The sequence below is a fragment of the Canis lupus genome, chromosome 16 (assembly GCF_011100685.1).
Source record: "Canis lupus familiaris isolate Mischka breed German Shepherd chromosome 16, alternate assembly UU_Cfam_GSD_1.0, whole genome shotgun sequence".
NCBI classification, from domain to species: domain Eukaryota; kingdom Metazoa; phylum Chordata; class Mammalia; order Carnivora; family Canidae; genus Canis; species Canis lupus.
Window position 1 is genome coordinate 46,951,965 of NC_049237.1, and position 13,898 is coordinate 46,965,862.

General features: G+C 42.6%; 1 long non-coding RNA gene across 10 annotated transcripts in view; it reads left to right on the plus strand.

Annotated features, from left to right (window-relative positions):
* Positions 1–9,496, plus strand: part of LOC119869578 — a 43,930-nt gene extending 34,434 nt beyond the window's left edge. Inside the window, exons 2-7 of one of the 10 annotated variants that reach the window (XR_005371645.1) lie at positions 282–331; positions 1,273–1,472; positions 4,886–4,960; positions 5,050–6,725; positions 7,361–8,054; positions 8,542–9,496. This is a non-coding gene — a long non-coding RNA (uncharacterized LOC119869578). The remainder of the gene's footprint in view (positions 1–281; positions 332–1,272; positions 1,473–4,885; positions 4,961–5,049; positions 6,726–7,360; positions 8,055–8,541) is intronic. The other 9 variants (XR_005371642.1, XR_005371641.1, XR_005371644.1 and 6 more) reach the window with 9 other exon arrangements.
* Positions 9,497–13,898: the final 4,402 nt, after the last annotated feature.

Here is a 13,898-nt window from a genome sequence, read left to right on the forward strand (position 1 = left end):
ATCCTAAAGCATAGAAAACCCACTTAATTATATTTCCAGGCCACTCGAGGGCATATTTCTCTTGCCCTGCAAAAATATAATCCTGGTCCCTAAGAATCTTACACCTGACATTTCTCTTGATTTAATTAGATACAAGAAAGGAACAAAGCCACATTTAAATGAATGAACATGAATGCCTAATTATTTGTGTTGCAAATGACTGCATGTTTTCCTTACATTTGTGTGGCTTGCCAAGTCTTTCACAGTATTTTTAGCTATATTATCTTATTTGAATTTCACAGCGATCTTGTGAAGAAGACAGGTGACAAAAGGGACTGTCACCATTTTGCAGGTGAGGAAATTGAGGCCCCAAGAAGGCTCGGGGCTGAGGGCTGGCAGTGGAGCTGTGCACCGAAAGCAAGGATTTCATCTTTGCTGCTCTCCAGCAGGAAGTGGGGCAGTTTGTCAGCACAGCTAATGGTGGTGTGTGAGCACCTTGTATAAATATGGAGGGGGAAAGTGGCCAAACGATGAGGAAAGTGGACTAAGGGAGGGGGAGCGGTGAGAATAAGTGAAGACATTATACTAAAGTGTGTTTCAGAGAGGTAACATCAGCCCCATGTGCCACAGGGCGGGAAAATCCCAAGTGAGCAACTATAATGCGTGTTAACCTCATGATTTCCCAAAATATGGTTTGTGAGAATTCTTTGGGTGGCACCCAACCTAGTTACTAGGCGTTGCTTCTAGCAGATTCTGAGGTCAGTGCAGGGCGGGGGTGGGGGGGGTGGACAACAAGATGCAACTTTGAGATCAAGTTAACCTCTGGGACTAAGAGGGGATGTATCAATAGAGAGTGAGTGCAGCCAGATTTAGGAAGGTCAGTAAATCATTGACTAAGGAAGTAGAGGTGCCCCACGCTAACCAACGTTGCATCAGGACCTACCCCAGACCGAGCGTCCTGAGTGTTATTACCACGGGGGAATGGGAATCGGTTGTGTTTGCTCTCTGTAGGGAGGGACAGATGTTAATAGGAGAGGCAGGGCTGAAAGACGTGCTCTCAAGCAAGGAGCCAGGCAGCTGAATTCAGCCGTGGGGCTTGGGGAGGGCAGGAGAAGTAAGAGGCTGTCAGGGATCCCCTCTCGTGAGCAGGACTCACTGAGCCCGGGGTGCTGGGATTTCATGTTCCCCAGGTGAACTGGATGTCTGGAAGGGGCTGCTGGAGACAGAGGAGCCTTTGGGAAGACTTATTCCCCTTAATGAAGTAATAAATTGGTGTTCTGGTTTATATTTCAGGTCTTTGGGGATAGCTGGTGTGAGCCTGTCCTCCCCCCATGCAGCCAATTCCGGGGTTTCTGGAGCAGCAAAACAGAACCCTGATCTTTCAACGTGATGAGTGTGCCAAGGCCCATTGCCCATTCTGAACTTCCTGCCTGGTAGCCAGCCAGTCTTCCTGGACCACAGCCCACTGATTTCCCTTTGTGACAGTGGACATGGTGCTTTTTTTTTTCTTTTGTGTTTTAAATGAGTAACTTACTTGTGGCATGGGGGCAGGAATCTGGTTCAAGGGCAGTGGCTGCCTCATGCCGGCATTGGAAAGAATACGGATTGTAGTCGTGGTGTTCTCAGTAGCCATGGCTTTGATATTTCCAACTAAGCACCCTCAGCCTAGGTTCCTCATTGATTTAGTGAAGGGATTTCATGAGATGCCTTCTGTAATTTGCCCAAGGTCACTTACTGATCGGTGACAAATGGGCCTTTACTCCATTACCCTTCCACTACCTGAGTCTACTTCTTTCCACATAAATTGGGGAGTAAAGCCCAGGTTGGAGGAAGGGTTCCAAGAGGATAGTAAGTTGTTGGAAGTGGATTTCCCTTCTTCACTAGGTTGGAATCAGAGTAGATTATGCATACACTTATTACCTACAAGAAGGCCTTGCCCATAAATGATCAACTCAACTACAACTCTCAACTTTCTCCATCTTGCTGGACACATACAGAAAATAATAATGACAGAAAATATTTGTAAAAAAAAGAAAAAGAAAATATTTGTATATTGCCTGCTGGGGTAAATGCATGGGGCTGCACATGGCCACCCACAAGGATGAGGGAGTCAATATTTTGGCCCACCTGTACCCCATCTGCTCAAGCGCACTGGTTGGAATGTTCCATCAAAAGCCATCTCAAACCAGGGTGTTATGAGAAGTAAAGCCAGATTCTGTTATCTTCTCTTAGGGTCTGTCTCAGATCAGTAGGATAATGTTTTCTCATTCAAGGGCTGTTGGTAGGGAAGAACATGCTGCTTTGGTTTGGTGTCTTTCTGTAAAATGGGGCCACACTCTACAGATTGTTGATTTCTACTGTCTTGCTTCTTTAGTTATGGCTTTTCTCTACCTCTGTCCTGGCTCTCATCTTCTTTCAGCATGATCTATTTAATCGTATGGCATGCTTTGTTCCTTAAAGGATTACCACCCTAACAGAGTTCAGGAAGCCAACTTCAACGTTCTATCAATGTCATATGTACCGTTGAAAGCACAATCATCCAGAGAGAAATTTCTTCCTGAAATACGCTCAGAATTTTAGGCCTCGTCTTCAAGGCTCACGGTTTTGCATTATTATTATTAGATATATAACTGACTTGAATATTACGGTTCTGAGAGCAGAGGTGTAAGATCAGTATCCATTAGTCCAGTTAGGACTTTTTTTTTCCCCTCTTGTTCACTTTTTTGATCAAGTATAGATTACATACAGTAAAGTGTGAGCACATTTTTTGTACAACACCTTGGAGCTCCACACACATCTGTAGCCCTTGACAGGACTTTCCTACTTCCTCACAAGCATTAGGCACTGTCTGTGGTCTACCGTCATTTTCCACTTCTCACCGCCTGAGCTTTATATCTTTCCCTCTATTTCTTGGAAAGCTGTGTCTATTTTTCCTATGTTTTTGTCATTTCCCTTTTATTTCTACTTTTCTCTTCTTCTGATTTTTCTCTTTTCCCCTTAGGATTTATTCTGCATTTTCTACAACATTTCTTTAGACTTCTGTAGTGTGATAATTAAAACAATTATACTCACTATTCTCTCTCACTTTCGCAAGGGGCTGCTAGGCTTCTGACCTCTGTAGGCTTATTATCCCCAAGTCATGACAGGCCCTCCTTCCTGCTCTGCTGGTCCCACACCTGAAGGGTGAGGCTTGAGGGTGGATCTTGCAGGCAATTCTTAATGTTGCTGTCTGGGATACGGGGTTTCCCATTCAATGAGGATCAAGATGAGAAGTGTGAGAATGACAGGTGACAAGACTTTGGCAATCAATATGTAGGGCTGGCTGTTCCAAGTGGGAGGTAGGAGAATAGATTTGGGGAAAGTCCAAGAGCTGATGACCAAGAAACTGGAACAGCTGTTTTTATGGTTCCTGTTCTAGTTACTTATTGCCATATAACAAACCACCCCAACTTGTGTGGCATAAAACAATAAAAAATATTTATTATTATCTTTTTAAAAATTATTATTATCTTTTATAATTGTAGGAGCTGATTTGGCTTTGGTAGGCGGTTCTGGCTTGGGGTCTTCCATGTGCTTGAAGTCCGGTGGTGGCTGGGACTGGATTCTGAGGTTAACACTGGCTGTCAGCACTGAATTTCAGCTGGGGCAGCCATGAAACACTCATGTGTGGCTTCTGCATGTGCTGTGGACTTCCACACAGCATGGCAGCTGGGCCCCAACAGCACATGTCCACACAGCATGGTCTCTGGGCCCCAACAGCTCATGTCCACACAGCATGGCAGCTGGGCCCCAACAGCACATGTCCACACAGCATGGCGGCTGGGCTTCAACAGCACATGTCCAAAGAAAGAGCCAGGAGCAAACTGCATTGCCTTTTATGATCGAGCTTTGGAAGTTACATAGCATCATTTCTGCCATACCGTATTAGTTGATATAGTCACAAAGGTCCACCCAGATTCAAGGGGAAGAGATACAGACTTTACCTCTTAAGGAGAGATGATAAAAGATGTCAAAAGAGCACACAGGATGGGAGATACTCTGATGGTCATCTCTGGGTGATAAAGTCTGCCACAGTCTGCCCTCTGGCCACAATGACTCATACCCCTCCCACAGCAAAGTACACTCACCCCCTCCCCAAGAAGCCTGTCTCAATGCTTCATGGAATCAGGGCTGGTGGGAAGGAAAGAAAAACTGAGGATTTCCCTCATGACTCTCTCTTTCAGGCACAGACTCCCCTTCCTTTTTTTTTTTTTTTTTTAAGAAAGAGAGAGAGAGAGAGAGAGCCTGCCCAAGCAGGGCTAAGGAGCAGAGGGAGAGGGAGAGAGAATCTGAAGCCGACCCTGTTGAGCACAGAGTCCTATGTGGGGCTCGATCTCAAGACTCTGAGATCATGACCTGGGCCAAAATCAAGAGTCAGACCCTCAACAGACTGAGCCATCCAGGTACCCCACCCTCTCTATTCTTTTGATCAGGAAGAGAAGGTTTCTCTTGCATCTTTTTCTGTTTGTGCAACTTAAACCATTTCAAGTTTCAAGTTGTCATGAGTTCATGCCAAGAGATGTGGAAGGAAAAACACTCCAGACTTCTCACCACCTTATTGGTCTTTCTTGGAGTTTTGATCCCATTCCCCCACCCTCCTGCTATTATTATTACCTTTCAGAGTTCTCCTTAGTGCTTTATGTGTTCTATCTAGTGTTTTTAGATGCAACCAGTGGGAGAGACGCAATGGAATCTGCTTGCTCCATCTTTACTGGAACCAGATCCGGAAGCCCTTTCTTAATTTTAGATTTGTTTGCCATCTGGAAATGAGAGACCATTTTGTTTTCAAACTCAGCAAGTCCTGTCACCTTTATATTTAACTGTTTGCTCTTGAGCTTATCTTTATAACTCTCTCATTTTATTGTAGGCAGCTGGAAGAGGCCAGGTGGCACTTTCAACATGATGCCTGGAAATTTCCTCGGCCAGATCACACAGTTCATTGGTACATTTTCTATTTTCCAAGTTACCATGGGTGTCAATGTTGCTAAACCTCCCTCAAGCCGCTACATAAAAATGTCTCCTTTCTTTCAGGTTCCAATAATATTTTCCTCGCGTTTCTTCAAGTCTTTGCTGACAGACTTTTCAAGGCTGGTGCCCAAAGCCAGTGCACATGTTTTAGGTTTTTATTACAGCAGCAGCCACCCGAGTTCCAAAATCTGTATCAATTAAAGTTTGATTGGAGAAGCAAAACCACTTTGAATGAAACAAGGAGTTTATTGTAGGGATTAGAATGTACATGATTATGGGAGCTGGTTAAGCAGTCTGTGCAATCTGTTGTCCCTGCCTCAAGACGTGGGTCTGAAGTCAGTAGGCGAGGCTTGCTTCAGGAGGGGAGGATGGATCCCAAGTGGAGCTGTGAGGAGAGGAGACACACTGGAACCTGCGCGGATGAGATGGGACCTCTATGTCCCACACTGCTCTGTGATGCCTCCTGTCCTCCTGACGTCCATGGCGAAGCAGACCTGCAGGACAGCTGGTGCACTTCATCACGGAGTTATTCACAAACCTAAGCAGGATTCAGGGATGCTGGAGAAGCAGGGAGCCCGCAGATGCATGGCGTTGTGTGCGAGCTGCCACAGTGCAGGCCTTCACCGACCTTGGGCCACAACCATGGCCGCCACGTCACTTCCGCCTTCCAAAGGTTGCTCCCATTCTTGGGGAAATATAGTTCCAGCTTAGCTATATTGACATGGTACAAAGCCACCACAGTCCCGGTGGCCCCAGCTGGGGATTAAGAGTACAGCCCGAGAATGCACAGTGTTTGTGTGTAATGTCCACTCGAGCATTTGTGTGAATCTGGTGCCAAGAACTCACACAAAGGTAGGGAAAGCTAGTGCTTACAAATCAGTGCTACTAGGTAACCAACACATAAAAAGGACTCAGTGCCTACAATAAATTTTAATAAAATAGTATTGAAATGATTATGGATGCTATTCCAGCATATTCCAAACTGATCATTAAGATATTAATAGGTCTTCTGCATTAGTTTGCTAGGGCTACCACAACAAAGTACCACAGACTCAGTGGCTTCAACAACAGAAATGTATTTTCTCACAGCTCTGGAAGCTCGAAGCCTGAGACCAAGGTGTTGGCGAGGTTGGTTTCTTCTGAGGCCTCTCTCCTTGGCTTGTAACCACTTTCTTGCTGTGTGTTCAAATGATCATGTCTCTGGTCCTGCACCTGTTTGGTATCTCTGTCTCCCTCCGGATGTCCTCTTTTTATAAAGACACCAGTTGTTGTATTAGGGCCCGCTCTGATGACTCACCTTGAACTTAATTACTTCTCTAAAGGCCCTATCTCCAAGTACAGTCACATGTCACATTCTGAGGCACTGGAGGTTCAGGTTTCAACCTATGAATTAGGAAGCCCATAACATTTTCTATTAGTACAATAAAGTTTGATAAACGCTACATGCTATATTTTCTCGGAAATTCACGAAGTACGTTCGTAATGAAAGATTACGCAAAGCCCAATATCTATCTTTTACACACCCCATTGTTTTATACGTTATTGGTAATCCTAAATTGTCTTTCATCTTCTATGCATTGACTAGTGATATTGAGCTTCTGCATGGTGATCTTAACTGCTGGCCAGTGCCGGTGGTAAGGAAGGGAAGGTGGACGTGAGACGGAGGAGAGGACGCGCAAACTGGACCCCAGGTCTACGGAGTTGGTCTGGTACTACCTTGAAGTCTTTATAGATGCTCAGTGAGTTTCTACAGAGGTCTGTGCAGTGGGAATTGGGTTTGTAAGGTGGGCGAGGGGATTGGCCTTTGATGGAGCTCACAGCTCTGGAGGCTGGAAATCTGAGATCAGGTGTAGACAAGGTTTGTTTCTTACATCTGTACCAAGGGGACCTTCCAGATTGCTAGAGGCCTGCAGTTGCCTTGCTCACCTTCAGCTGCTAGCCAGGGTGGGCAACCTCTCACCTGGCCCAGCCTTTGCTCCTCACTTTGTTTTCCTGTTCTTTGTGGGTGAGAACCAGAGCAGAGCTGTGGTGTGACAGACAACTGGGCAAGGGTCCATCCAGGAAGGTGTGGGCAGGTGTGTGGGGGGGTGGGTGATAGGGGTAACATTTCACACATGGAGGAGAGAGCCCCCCCTTCCCCCGCCATACCCTAGCCCTGACATCCCATGTCAGCCATCAAAGCGTACCCCCTGCTCAGGCCTCTCCTGGGTGGTGGCCCCCTTTCTGCCTCTTACTCTTACCTCTCCATGCTTGGTTAGGCTCCTCGGGCTCAGGCTTTGGCTTTCCTTCCTGACTACCGTTAGGGTTGCTTCTCTAGGCCAGGGGCCCCATGTCGAACAATTCTTGTGGCACCAGCTTTGTCTGATTATCTCAGTCAGACCACAGACGCTTCAGTCTTCAGTGAAGTGAAGACCGTCACTGGTATGATGGCACCTGAGGAAGCAGATGGTTCTGTCCATTCTCATCCACTCTCTCGTGAGTGATCTCCTAGACCCCAGAGAAGACTTGTCAGCTTCTGGTGCAAGTTGCTTTATGTGCTTATCTCTACCAACAACAACCCCAAGAGATAGAGCATATTGTCCCAATTTCACAAATGAGAAAACTGGCTCCCAGAGAGCAGCTTCACATGGCTTAGAACGCTCCTGAATGTTCACTTGGATCCGCATCTCCTGACCCCAGGGACAGGGCCCTCACACAGGCTGTAGCAGACGTACAGGGTGATGCTAAAACCAGCTCATGGCTGGGCACTGTCCCCACTGTCTATGGATTTATTGCATTTTCCTCTCTATTCCAATTCACACTTTCTCTGGGTAGCCTCTGTCAGGAATGCTCCGTGTGGGATTCGGTCCACTCGGTTACCCTGAAACACTGCCTGGGGCAAGCTCCGTCCACCTCATTGCTTTGAGAAATATATTGTTTTTAAATGAAAACTGCCACATAAATGTGAGAGGAGGTACCACGTGTTTCTCTCCCCACTTGACCTTGATCTGTTATCTCTGTGGCTTTCTTTTTTAGAATCTCCCATCCTCATCTCTCCTTAGACAGGCTGCCCCTGCATCTTACTGAAGGTATTTGCGCTTTAAGTTGACAACCCCTAAGATCTTACATGTATCTTCTCTTTAACTATTTTCGAAAGTATTTATTTATTTGAGAGAGAGAGAGAGAGAGAGAGAGAGAGAGAATGAGTAGGAGGAGCAGAGGGAAAGAGAGAGAGAAATTCTTAAGCAGACTCTGGGCTGAGCGTGGAGTCTGACGCAGGACTCGATCTCATGACCTGAGCCGAAACCAAGAGTTGGATGCTCAACAGACTGCACCACCAAAGCACCCCTTCTTTATCTATTTTAAGAACAAAATAATACATTTAAGAACATACCAATTGAATTAAAAAGTCTTAAAATCCACACAAAATTGTGGGAGTTGTCACAGTGGGATTTATTAAACAGAATATGGTGTTCTTGTTTTACGGTATTAAGAAAGGGCTCACAAAATACTTTCTATTCTTTAAGACTTAGTTTGCAAAGTAGTTTTATAAACATTTTCTCATTTGATCCTTAGGAATCTGAAAGAGGATTAGGCAAGTTGGTATTTACAGAAGAGGAAGCTTGCTCAGAGTGCGCCAGCGACTTGCGTGGTCCTGCAGCTGCTATGGAGAGAGGAGGTCTCCTGATGGAAGATCCGTGCACTTTGACTACACCACAACCTCAGTGCGTTTACCTTTTATCCAGAGGGCTATGTCTTCTGTGCGCCAGTGTGCTGTAATGATAGAAATCTCATCCTTCTTTGCATTCCCACATCCATAAATGACACCAAGAACTCTGGCCTGTGCACCTGCATTGTTGGCTATAACGGGATGGAGATGTGACTGAAATGGCTCGAGAAGAGTCTGAAGCCTCCTGTGTTCTGTCAAGTCTGGGGGATGGGACACACAATCTCTCCTCCAGCATCTTAGAACCCCGGGTGGGTCAGGCAAGGGACATCCATTCATGCAACTGCAGAGGGAATCACCAGGTCCGTGGAGTGGAGAGCCCCCCCCCCCCCTCCAAAAAGCTTCTGTTCCCTTGCTGCTGCCAGACAGGAAAGGAAGACTCTGAAACCCAATCTCTCTATCCAGGGATCGGAGACTGACCCTTTCATAGGTGAGAGATACAATCTAACAGTACGTGACTTTCTGCTGGTTTTGCCCATGAGACCTTATGAGAACACAGCAGCCACACAGAGAGCTGGAGAACATTCCAGGAGGCGAGCACAGAGAATAGAAAGCCCTGAGGCACAAATGAACAGAGAGAGTCTTAGAAACAGAAAGACCAGTGTGATGCTTTTTGGGTCTCGCAAACTTTTCTCGCCAAGGACCACCTAGTAAATATCTTAAGCCTTTGTGAGCTGCTCAGTCTTTGCTGCAGCTACTTAGCTCTCTGTGGCACAAAAGCCACCCTGGATAATAATACATATGCGAGTGAGCATGGCTGCGTTCCAATAAAACTTTATTTATGGACCTTGATATTTGAATTGCATATCATTTCCATGTGTCACCAAATCTTGTTCTTTTTCTGATTCTTTCCAACCTTTTAAAAATGTAAACACCACTCTTAGCTCAGGGGCTGCTCAAAAACAGGTGGTCTGCTGTTTGCCTGTGGCCTGCAGCGTGCTGACCCCTGAGCCAAAGCTTTATGAGTGAGTGGGAGAGAGAGTGGTCGTCCCAGAGGAAGTGAGAGAGACCGCTAAGTAGGTGCGGGCCAGACTACATGCAGAGGTTTTGTAGGCCATTGAAGGGAGTGTGGATTTTATTCTAATTGCTGTGGGAAATGCCTAAAGGGGCTTAGGCAGGAAAGAGCCACGATCTATTTTAATCACACTCCGGTGCATCTGAGTCCAGAATGGGCTGTCAGGAAACCAAAGTAGAAGCAGGGATACCAGTAAGGAGCCTGCTTCAGCAGACCAGGCGGAGATGATAAAATACTGAAGTGGAATTAGAGCCTGATCCTCAAAGGGAATGACCTATCAGGGCGATAGGGTGTTTCAGCATCTAGCAAAGCACCTGGGAAGTAATAGCTACTCAGTAAATGTTAGCTTTGTACACTTCCTTCCTTCTCTGGTGGCCCAAAACCTGGGAATAAGGGTTTGGTCTAAGTCTTTCAGAAAAATGGGTCATTCTATGAAAAATAGGTCAGATAATATCATTAAAGTGCATGTTTAAGTTTTGTTAGAGTCTGTGATAGGAAACGTGTGTGTGGGGGGGGGTGCTTGAGATGTGTACATCCCTATTTTTGTTGAGCCACATGAAATAGATAAAATGTTTCTACTGATTCAGGTTTATCAAGATCACCGGCCTTATTGTTGTTCTGAAAATGCATTTAATTTATTTAGTTGTCCTCATTAAAAGTATAAATATATCAAAAAGGTTTTTAAAGAATTATCCTTAGGTATATAGACAAAACAAAACAAAACAAAACAAAACAAAACCAACAACAACAAAGCAAAAACTAGTCTTTATGTGCTCTTGATCTTTCTGGCATTGAATGGGAATAGAGATGTAAAAAACACCAACGTTGGAAATTTGTCCGATAGTGATAATTTATCAGCTTGGGGAGGGGATAAATCACCTAGCATCCCGTATGGGACCACATAGGCCCATGAAGTTGAGAAAAGGTATGATAAAATGGTATAATAAAGGTATGATAAAAGGTATGATAAAATTCTGACCAACCCAGAACCTGGGTGTTAAGTGAAATAATGTAGACAGTTGGAGGGTTAAAGATCTTACATTTATTTGACTTTATGTACTTTGAAAGACAGGGGTAATTAATCAATAATTAGTAACTCTCTATATATACAATAGCAAAAGCATAAAAATGACCATTGTTCTTGGCCTCCAAAGGCTCTGGAGGAGAATCTTTCCTTGCCTCTTTTGGTTTCTGACTTGCACTCCTTGGCTTGTAGCACAATCCATGCAATCCCTCATTCTCTCTCTCTCTCTTCTGATGCTTTCTGCTCTGTGAGTGTGTCTTCTCCTCTTCTCTCTCTCATAAGGACACTTGTCTTTGGATTTAGGCCCACCAGAATAATCTCGAATGATCTTATTTCAGTTTCCTTAACTTAACCATGTCTGCAAAGGCCCAGGTTACAATAAATCATATTCATAGGTTCTGGGTGTCAGGACATGAACGTGTCTTTTGGGGGTCAATATTTAACCCATTACAATGGTGGACTCTGTCTTTTTATTTATTTTTATTATTTATTTATTTTTTTACTCTGTCTTTTTAAAAAGACTTTAGGGGGATCAGCAACATAATTCGCCTACATACAATATGCAAGTTGATACATTGCCCTAGGATTATTTCCCAATTGATTCCAGTATGTAAATCTTGTCTTTTTAACTAAATTTTAAGTTTTATGTCCACTGCAGGGCTTTTTATTTCTTAAGCTTTGGATTATGTACACATTTTCATATTAACAACAATGCTGCAATGAGTATCACAGGCCTTAGCTTATATCTACTAAGATAGCAATACAGAAATCCAGAAATGCTCAGTTAAAGGGTATAGGAAGTTTACATTAAGATATGTATTGTCAAGTTGCCCTCCAAAGAGGTTACACCAATTTTCTGTCCTAAAACATGTGTGTGAGAACATCTGTTTCCTTTGAACTTGCAGAAAACCATTTCTTATCAGGCCTTTTGATCTTTGCCAAAATCACTTATTAAAAATTCTTATTTTAAGGATCATTTATTTAATTATAGCTACAAAAAAAAAAATAATTATAGCTACAGTCAAATATCTTTAAAAATGTCTGTTACCCATTTCTTCTATGAAATATCTATTTATGTACTTGCTCATCTTTCTATTGGAGTTTTGGTCTTTTTATAAGTAGACTTTGGAAGAAACCTTATTTATTTTCTATTTCATAGAAATTAGGAACTTGTTATATACGTTGCAAATATTTGCTTTCAGTTTGCTATCTGTCTTATTATTTTGTTTATATTTTTCATGTTGCATTTGAAAATATTTATATGTAGTTAAATTTATTAATCGTTTTCTTTGATGATTTCTAACATTTTGATTTTATTCACTCCAAGATATCTTATTCTTATTGTCTTACATGATTATTAAAAAAAAAAAACTTTAGTTTCCAATTTCTGGTTTTTAAAATATCAATGTATTTATTTATTTTTAATATCAGTGTATTTAAACAAACAAAAAAAACAAACAAAGAACAGTTCACCTATGTCTTCCCCCCCACCCCCGCCTTGCCTCTGGCAATCACCAATTTGTTCTCTGTATCTATGAGCTCGTTTTGTTCTGTTTTAGACTCTACATATAAGGGAGAAAGATTATGCAGTATTTCTTCTTCTCTGACTTTGCCTAGGATAATGTCCTTGAGGTCTATCCATATATTTGCAAATGGCAGGATTTCATTCTCTTTTATGGATAAATAGTATTCTATTGTATATATACCATAATTTTCTTGTCTATTCATTCATTGATAGACACTTAGGTTGTTTTCATACCTTGGCTATTATAAATTATGGTGCAATGGACATGGAGGTACACATTTCTTTTTGAGTTAGTGTTTTAAGTTTTTTCAGATAAATTCCCAGAAGGGGGATTTCTGGATCATATGTTAGTTCTATTTTTAATTTTTTGAGGAACCTCTATACTGTTTTCCATAGCAGCTGCACCATTTTACATTCCTAACACTGCACAGGCGTTCCCTTTTCTCTACATCTTTGCCAACACTTGCTATCTCTTGTCTTTTTGATACTAGCAATCCTCATAGGTGTGACATAATATCTCATTGTGGTTTTGATTTGCATTTCTCTGATGATTAAAGATATAGAGAGTTTTTTCAAGTGTCTGTTGGCTATCTGTGTATTTTCTTTGGAAAAATGTCTATTCAGATTTTTAGACCATTTTTAATTGGATTGTTTGATTTTATTTTCTTTTGAGTTGTAGGAGTTCTTTTTATATTTTGGATATTAGCCCCTTATGAGTCATATGATTTGCAGTTATTTTCTCCCATTTCAATAGGTCGCCTTTTCATTTTGTTGATGGTTTTCTTTACTGTGCAGAAGCTTTTTGGTTGTAGTTCCACTTGTTTAATTATGCTTTTTGCTTTGTGCTGCTTTTAAAATTGAATTCCTCAATCTGATCATTAACTAGTACCATTCCATTGTCTTCTGGGTTTGCAAAATTCTGATGAGAAGTCTGTTGTCTTCTTTATTTTTGTTCTTCTCTATATTTTTTCTTCTCTTGCTGCTTTTAAGGTTTTTCCTTTTATCGGGAGTTTTCAAAATTTGATTATAATATGGCTTACTGTGGTTTTTTTTGTTATTTTCCTTAAGATTTGCTGAGTTTCTTGCATTTGAGGGTTTCATCAAACTTAGAAAATTTTTGGTCATTATTTCTGGCTTCCTTTCTCCTCATTTTCTGGGGCTTCAGTTATACATGACTCAGATTTCTTTGCATTTTCCCAAAGATCATTCAGTCTCTGTTTACTTTTTCTTTTAGTCCACCCCCCCCCTTTTTTTAGAGGGTGAAAAAGAGAGAGAGTGCACACAGGTGAACAGTGGGGGAGGGACAGGCGGAGGAAGGAGATAGAGAATCTCAAGCATACTCAGCACTGAGTGTGGAGACTGACTTGAGGTTTGATCTCACAATCTTGAGATTGTAACCTGAGCCGAAAGCACAATCTTGAGATTGTAAACTGAACCATCCAGACATTCCTTTCAGTTCTTTTTTTTCTTTTTTTCTCATCTCAATGTTTTATTTTGGATAGGTTGTACTGCTATGACTTCACATTGCCTTGTCTCCTGTATCTAAACTGCCACTAATCCTATCCAGTGAATTTTTTAAAACTTATTTTAGAGCATTTTTAGACTCACAGAAAAATTGCAAAGAGAGTGCAGAGTGTTCCTA